The sequence below is a fragment of the Athene cunicularia genome, assembly GCF_003259725.1.
Source record: "Athene cunicularia isolate RWA chromosome Z unlocalized genomic scaffold, athCun1 chrZ_part1, whole genome shotgun sequence".
Lineage (NCBI taxonomy): Eukaryota > Metazoa > Chordata > Aves > Strigiformes > Strigidae > Athene > Athene cunicularia.
In genome coordinates this window covers 24576072-24584862 of record NW_020799142.1, presented here as the reverse complement: position 1 = coordinate 24584862, position 8791 = coordinate 24576072, and the positions used below count along the sequence as shown (strand labels likewise).

The following is an 8791-nucleotide window of genomic DNA, read 5'->3' as shown; positions in this document are numbered from 1 at the left end:
GAACATCTACAACAATCCCTTTTTACTTAATTTATGATCTCTGCAGAACGAGAATGCATTTACTTCGTTTGAATAGTGCACAACTGGAAGAGACATGACACTTTCATCTAGAGCATCTTGTCTCCAAAAGGTAAGAAATGATTGCCTGGACACAGACAAATAGCTTCAAGACCTTCCAAGACGTGTACGAGTGTAGCCAGCCACTAGATGTCAGCATTATGTTATATATTAACAGCCAAGATACCAATTGGCCATTCCTGCTTAGAATGTGCTGGTGCCAAGTTAACTTCTGACAACAGGAGACTTGGTAACTAGTACCAAGAGGCTACAGTCTTTTGTATTTATGAAGTGCTCAGTGAAACCCACGTTGCTAGCAGCATACCCGGGTGAACATTCCTAATAATTTCCCACATTTTAGTCCACATGAAAAAGCCATTGATATCTGCTAAAAAAGCCAAGAAGACAGTGAGATTTAGTAAGAATTTTGAAGTTCAGCTGTGTTTCCATTCAAGCATGGATCGATCGATCAAAGAGGCAAGGGAGGTAACTCCCTGCCAACAAAAATGCTTTTGTATCACGGAGCTCCTCAGCAAAGCCGAAGAGCTTTTGAGTGCAGATGGGGGCTGCATCTAGGGAGGAAGCTGGCTAAACCGTTCTAGTGTCGCACTGATGCAGAAAAGATAGTCCTGTTCCTCTCTTCATTTCTCTTCAAGTGGCTAATGTGGCAGAGAAATAACCCAGCAGAAACTAGTAAATAGTTTTCTTTTGGGGTGAAGGTGGTCCCTCTCTCTTCAGATGAATGCCTGTCAGCACCAAGGGTGAGACTGTGCAGCTGAGAGCGGGGAGGAAGAAAGGCAGAGAGGCAACTTTTTGACAAATGCAAGTCACTATTTTTTTCTAATTTGTTTGCTGTCTTTGGCCAAGAGGCACACTAGCTACCTGTCCTGTACAAGACGATTTCCATTCCTTCTTGTTCCTCCTGTTTTTCATGGCTATTCCTTCCTGTTTCTGCCTTATCAAAGATGCTGGGTCGAGCTCTGCAAGGGTCTTAGGCAGTTTTCTAACTTTGTGCCAGTTTTCTTGTCCTCAAGAGAGGACTAATCCATTGTTTCACTAATCCATCTCTTCCCATTCACATCACTCTTAAACATTTCCTTTTTCTGTATTTCCCACAGTAAGTGATTTTTAGAAGTGCAATTAACTCTTTCTGTATTTCTAGCCTTGTATCATATCTTCATTGTGTTTTTTTGTGCAGTCATTGCGTTTGTGTTGGCAGATCTCTTTATCCATCTTGACATAAGGGGTATGAGAGGACTTAAGAGTTGGCTGGAACAAATGGCAGAGGGCCTGCAACTGTAAATCCATTCAGACAAGTGTTCTCTGGTGAAGAACTGAATACAACATCAGTGCTTAACAACTAATAAAGAATAACATGATAATAGCTCATCTCAGACTCTACTTCATGTCAGCATTGAAACTACCTCTGCTGACTTGAGGGATGCATAAACGCCCATTCTCTTCTTTTTTGGTATATTGTTATGTTTCTCATGTTGCATAGGTACTACACAGTTCATAATTTTAAGTGGTTTATAACATTTTGGATTTTATGTTGGCTTTTGAACACTTCTGCTAGGCAGATCTTTTGCTGAACTATTTTATCTAGTACCATTATTCATTTGGGGTAAATCCCACGTGAGTTTCTGGAGAAAGGAAAGAAGTTTGTCCCTGTGGCTTCCAAATCCCTCTGTCTCAAATGTATCCAAGATGAAGAAGTTTTGAATTGTGATTGAATCCTATACTCCCTGAAGCCCTTGTATGTTTTGCAAAATTGTTAGGTTTGGTAAAAACCAGTAAATACCAGACATACACTTTATTTTGAGTTAGGAATTTCATATCCTTCTGGAATAAAATACTTTATTTCCCACACGTTTTAACTATGTTATATTGGCGCCATTCATGTCACTCCACTTAAAATTGTGTCAGCATTCTCATTATTATTTGTTTTTCAGAAGTTATAACTTGAATGTAAAAATTTGGTTCCACTTAGAAGCTTGGTTTCAGACCAGAAGTAATTACAAAAAATAAATACAGATTTTTCCATGTAATTTGTGTTGTTGTTTCAGGAGGGGAAGGGAGAAGAAAAAAAAATTAGCACTGAAAAATGACTAAGTGTGCATTATAATTTGTTCTACTTAGACCAATTAAATGATGGGAAAAATCAGAGTTTGTCAATTTTGTTAAGCTGTAGTAAGCTGCAATATCTTTTTTTTTTTAGTTTTATAGGTTTGTTAGGTGGAAAGATGAAGAGAAATAGATCTGAATGTGTATGACAAGATACATCTAATTCCTGCTTCTATGGGTCTGCAGTAGAATCCCTTTAGCATCTTTCAAAAGCTGAGAGGATTGGACATATTGAGAGTCTCCACCTCTACTCTAACATTTAAATCCCATTCATTTGAAAGTGCTTCAGCCACTGAGTTTATTATACCTCTTATGTGTCTCGGAAATTATAATATATGTACCTGGGGCACAGGAAGACATTATATAGGACCAAGTTATGGTATAACTAAACAACTCTAATTTTTGTGGTAGGTGCATGGGGACCAACTGCCTGGGGAGAGCAGATGGACAGAAGGGAGATGAGGTGCCACAGGTGGAGCATGTCTCAGGGGGAATTGCAGCCAGAACATGCTGCTTATAGGGCTTCAAAATATATCTATTTTGTTACTGATAACTGGTTTACTGAAGTTCCAGTGACTCTTGAGTGTTGTAGGATCAAAGACAGAAAAAAAGCAATACGAGTGTTTTGTTTAGATTTGTTGAAAAAGCTCTGGAACAGTGCAGTTAATGAACACCTTGTCATGTATACTTACAGAAAGCTTCAGGAAAAAGACTAGTTATAAAATACAAGGGGGAAGCCAGGTAAATATTTTGTATGATAGAAGTGGGAAGGAACATTTCTTTAATAAATCTACTGCTAAAGGTATTTTTTACTTTACATTTCAGCAAGTAAGTATTACGTGTAGTTAGGAGTTGCAACAGTGGTAATTGCTAAGGATAACTGGGCAAATACCTTTACTGACCAACACAGACTTTAAGCTGAAAAAAGATGGCTCTCTTGTTAAAGTGCAATGTGAAAAATAAAACAGACTCTCATGTTTAAAACCCAATGACTGTAGAGTGTTTTATGCTTTCCAGCTTGTATAGAATTTAGGGAGATAAAGGGAGACCTTGCACCCAGTGTGAGGTCTCAGACAGTATTGGGTCTTTCTGATTTTTCTAAACATAAAGAAATGCAAAAAAGCTCAAATTGGCAATCTGAGAAATGTACCATCCAAAAAAAATGATGAATTTAAGGTTCATCCTGAAGAAAAATCAGATGACATCTGTGAAACAAAGAGCTGAGCATTCAGGAACATGAGTAATAGTGGATGGAGCTGGAGAAACCAGTGTGGAAGCGTGATGCCTTTCTCTCCCTCATGGAGTTCCGGATTTGCTGTGCATGCTTGGGTAATTTGTTATGTCAAGGTAGTTTCTTTGGATTGAAGCAAGATCTAGGATTAACTGGTAAATACCTAATGAGTGCTCTAGTCTAGTAAATACAGTGGCAAATAACTGTACAGAAGAACCAGTCACCTGAGTTTTCAGGATCTCCATGAGAAGAGGTGAGGATCTTGAGATCAGAGGGAGGGCCATTTATGTGGCTTTGCTCCTGATGATGAGAGGCTTTATTTGTGATGGCAACTGGTCAAGGGAAGTGGTCCTTCCCCTTCAACTGGCAGTGCTGAAGCTCAGCTGGAATGCTGGGTCCAGTGCTGGGCACCTAAGCATGAGAGAAGTTGATCTACTGATGTAAGTCCAGTGAAGAGCCACAAAGATGATGAAGAGACTGGAGCATCATCTGTCCTGCGTGGAGAGACTGAGAGGTCTGGGTCTGCTCAGCCTGGAGCAGGAAAGCTTTAGGTGGGATTATTGATACATATAATCCCTGATGAAGAGGAATAAAGAAGTCAGAGCCAGATTCCTCTTAGAGAAAGGAAGGACAAGAGGCAACGCGCGCACATGTGAAATACTGGAAATTTTATTTAAACATACAAAAGCTTTTCTTCAAAGGGCAATCCAACACTGGAATAAGTTCTCCTGAGCCTGTATGGTCATGATCCTGGTCAACCTGCTCTATTTAAAACCATGGAGGAGGGGGATTGCTCTAGATGATATCCAGAGGTTCCTTCCAACCACATCCTTTTGGTGAAACATTGACTCATTGGGAAGTAGATCACAGAGCTGGGGCTAGCCAAGCCCCTTACAAAAGATTTAACAAAAATAAACTTCCACTAAATATTTGGTTTCCAACAATGTGTTTTTGAGTCAGGAAACAAACCAGTCTGACTTATCACAGCAACTAAGAGAGTGAAAACCAGGCTCAGAAACCATGGAGAGTCAAGGATCCTCAGTGTCATGGGTGTCAGTAGTTTTTTAGTCAGTATAAGTTTAGCCTTGTGTGGGAAATGACCTGTAAATCCCCAAAAACAGAGCCTGAGAGAAACAGGTGTGTGAGGAAAAAAAATGCCTGAGAGAGGTAAGGGATGGAGGGGGGAGTGGAGGCCCTCTGAGCTGAGGAATACCTCGAACACTCACAAGTAGTGAAATGACAGTCACAGGGTGGATCATGTGGAGTTTGGGGCTGATAAGGCTGCCTGGATAGCACAGGGTGGGCTGGAGGAGGGAGCCCTGAGGAGACAGGAGGGCTCTGCTCTGGTGCATCTTGTATTTCAGGGGTCATCTTCCCAGTGAATGACCTTTTCTCCGTTATCCAGGAAATTAATATTAAAGTTGACACCCCAGAATATGCTAATTAATAACATGATCATGCTAATGACATCATCCCATGAAGCACTTTACCCCTCCCCATACATGGGATAAGCAGGTATGCGGGTTGACCTGGGGGATGGACCCCAAGGAAATCACTTTCCCCCCCCAAGGAGTGAGAGAGAAAGGAAGAATAAGACATGAAGAAGATGGATTCTTCCTTGAACTCTTGCTGGTGGGATTGATGCAGGAACCCAGGCTGATGATCTCTACTTCCACCTTTCCATCTCTCATCTTTTTCCACTTTCTCTTATTACTGTTAAGCAATGCAAGGCATACTATTTGCCTTGCCATACTATTGCTTGCCATAACTCATTATGTACTTATCCAATTATTGTGTATCCAATTGTGGGAAATTAATAAATATCTTTGCCTGGACTTTGAGACTTGTCTCACTGTTTTCCATTTCACTGGAGATTTACAAATCTAAGTCACTTGTCTGAGTGGGATGTGACACCTTGAAATAAAATGTCAAAGTGCAAGTTATTATACCATGCTTAGGACAGTTTTGCTGGTTAAACCACAAAGAGTTTTTCTTTAGAAATGCATTTTACAGAGCTTGGTAGAAATAAGATTTTTTAAGCTTAAAAAAAGATCCATAAGAACTTTATTCTAGAATAGAATTTGACCATAAATATATGTCCCTGAACAGTCAGATCCTTGTCTGAGGAATCAAATATTATGGCTCTGTTCTAGTTCGTGAAATTGTCAGCTGTGATTCAGGCTTGGCTTTGTTCATGAGTGAAGGCTATGATGAGCTGAGGCTGATGTTCAGCTGATTTGCTGGGCATGGGGAGAAGGCTGAGCTTTTAATGGGGGTAAAGAGGTGGCTGGTAATGAAGAAAAGAAAAAACTGGTGAGTGAAACACTGCCTTCTGAGTAAAAAGATGGGGAGCATGGAAGTCTGGATTTCAGTGCAGAGAAATGTGGGATGTGAGCATTGACTGACTGACTCAGTTGAAGAGGCAGGATGTTTTAGGGGGAGAGATAACTAAGGCCCAGCTGCAGGGAGGAAAGAAGACAGATATGAAAATGCACTTAAGTGCAGTCTCTTAGGCTTTGATTTTGCAAACTGATCTGTTCAGGCAAACGCTTACACCCACGCAAAACCCTGTTGAAGATAATGGGAGTAAATGCAGGCTCACATGCATCAGCTTGCAGGAATGGGGCCCTGAGTCCTCATGAGGAGTTTACACTGAGTGCAAGTAACTCAAGAAATAGTTAGAAACAGCACATCTCAGCAGTTCCTGATTTCAGACCAGAAATTGAGAGAGCACATCTTATGAAGCATCCAGGAAGACTGAGTTGCATTTATGTTGTGCTGTCCATGCTTCTGATATAACCCCCAGTGGAATTTACATTTGGTATCATTCCCCCTGCTCCCAAATATCTTTCAGACTAAAATTTGGTGGATGAGCATTCAGCCTGGGAGTCTGATGTCTTCTGAAATGTGCATGCACTTGCTTTAGACACTCGGCTTTGCAGGGAATCTGGAAGGGGAAAAAATATCAGTTGGTTTCTTATTTGCTTTTACAAAACAAAATTTTACTCAAAAAAAAAAAATTTGTGATGTGGAAAGTGTTGTTAAGGTTTGTTGTAAGCTAAAATAGATTATTGATTATCTTGCCAAAGATCATGAAGGACATTAGTGACTTATTTTAGAAATGCTGTGGACTTCATTATTTTCTAGTTCCTGTACTGTATATTTGAATCTCACTGACAATTTCTAACCAGTGATTTCAATTAGTGGACCTTTATACATTACATTTTACCGTGATTGCGTTACCCAGTGGAGTCTGGCTGTTCTGAATACCTTGTTAGGCCCAATTGCAAAGGCCTAACATGACAAGGTGATAACTGAGAGATCTTTATTACAATTTGATTGCTCCCTGGGCAAGGCTAGTATTTGAGTATCATCATCTTTGACAGCATAATTTAGTTCAAGGTACGCAATCTAACCCCAAAGGATCTGCAGGGGATGGTAGTTCCCACTGGCTGTTTTGTGATCACAGCTTTCTGAGTGTTTCTATGGAAGATGTTCTAACCTCCTATTTTAGCTAAAATCCATCTTGTCTGTGCCTAGGAGTGTAAGAATTCTTTCAATATTGGTACATTTAGTGAAAATCCATAATTTGGAGTGATGGATTTTTTTTGTTTGCTATTAGAAAAAATATTTCAGAGATTCAATGAGATCTTATTTACCTTCCAAATCTTATGCCTATTTTCTCTCTATCTGGGTTTCATCCTGAATATATGTTTACTGTAATAAATAGTAATTCCTGCTTATTTCTTTTTACCACAAACCAAGGATCTTAGTAGTTTAGATCAAATGCAGTTGCTCTTGGACATCTAGATAGATCTATGATGATCTATCAAAGATATGATGATCTATCAAAGATTAGGACTCCCCAGACTGTGGGGAGGTGTCTGAGTAGGTTTATGATTAAATTTAGGAAATCTAGAAGGTGGTGGATATATGAAATGAAAGACTGTGGTTCTCGTAAGTTCCACAACACAAGAACTAGGTGGCACTGGGTGAAGCTAGTTGGGGAGAGTCTTAAGCCAGGAAAAGGAAAGCACTTTGGGACCCTACTGCCACAGGGTGTGATGGAGGCAGGTTCACAAGAATGTGACAAAGACACATGCATGAAGGGAATCTACTAAAATAAAGGATGAATGTACTCACTAGCATCCCTGGTTCTGGATGCTGGGGAAGATTGGGAGAACAGAGGGCATAAAGTAGTGCACTTCTAAGGTCATGCCCTGAAGAGTGTCTTCTCTTCACCACTGCTGTCAAATATAATACTGGACTAAATCGACCATTGGTCTGACTCAAGAGGGCAGTTCTATAACAGAATCAGGGCTGTTACAGATTCTGTATCATATCTTCATTCATTAATAAAAGAGAGGCAATGTCCTCCTGTGTAAGGATCGTAGAATCTTTTAGATTGGATCATTTAGATTGGAAAAGACCCTTAAGATCAAGTCCAACCATAAACCTAGCACTGCCAAGTCCACCATTAAACCATGTCCTTAAACGCCACATCTGCATACTTTTTATTACCTCCAGGGATGGTGACTCAACCACTTCCCTGGGTATCCTGTTCCAATGCTTGACAACCCTTTCAGTGAAGAAATTTTTCCTAATATCCAATCTAAATCTCCCCTGGTGCAATTTGAGGCCATTTCCTCTTGTCCTATCACTTGTTACTTTGGGGAAGAGACTAACACATACCTCACTTCACTTTCCCCTCAAGTAAGTTGTAGCGAGTAATAAGATCTCCCCTGAGCCTCCTTTTCTCCTGGCTAAACAACTCTGGTTCCCTGAGCTGTTCCTCATATGACTTGTGCTCTAGATCCTTCACCAGCTTTGTTGCTCTTCTGATTACTGACAGGTCAGACCTATGCAGTGACAGAATTGAACTGCAAAGTTTCCTTTTGAGTGGCTGTGAAAGCAAATGAACTTGCAGGACAGCAGATAGCACCAGAAATGTGGCTCTTTGCATTAGTTTCTAGTTTTGTAAGATGTAGATACATGGCTGGCAAAGCTGATGAAAAACTTTCCAAATGTAATTCTGTTGTGGTCAGTGTGATGGCAACAGAGATTAATTTGGCCCTGAGTATCTTTTCTTAGCTTATTGAAATATAATTCTAAAATATTTTCTTTCAGCTTTTAATAATATTTTCCTTATTTTTGGAAGATCTGCAACTTAAGCAACAAATGACTGATTGCATATAAACCTGCTGTAGCTAGAGAGCGATGTCTTAGTTCATTCTTAAACAAATATTATCAAACAAGTATCAAAATTTATCCTAAATGTGTAGATGGAATAATGTTTAGATTTATATTAGTCTTTATGTAGCTTTGCTTAAAGCCTGTTTCAGGTTAAATCTCTTTTCATTTGTCCAAGTGTGTCTAACT

The 8791-nt window shown here is 39.9% G+C and overlaps 1 long non-coding RNA gene across 2 annotated transcripts in view; it reads left to right on the top strand.

Annotated features, from left to right (window-relative positions):
* The window catches only part of LOC113489604, an 11350-nt gene extending 6136 nt beyond the window's left edge, over nucleotides 1-5214 (top strand). The window contains exons 3-4 of one of the 2 annotated variants that reach the window (XR_003400064.1): nucleotides 47-130; nucleotides 1256-5214. This is a non-coding gene — a long non-coding RNA (uncharacterized LOC113489604). Of the gene's footprint in view, nucleotides 1-46 lie in introns of both variants that reach the window. The other variant, XR_003400063.1, reaches the window with a different exon arrangement.
* Nucleotides 5215-8791: the final 3577 nt, after the last annotated feature.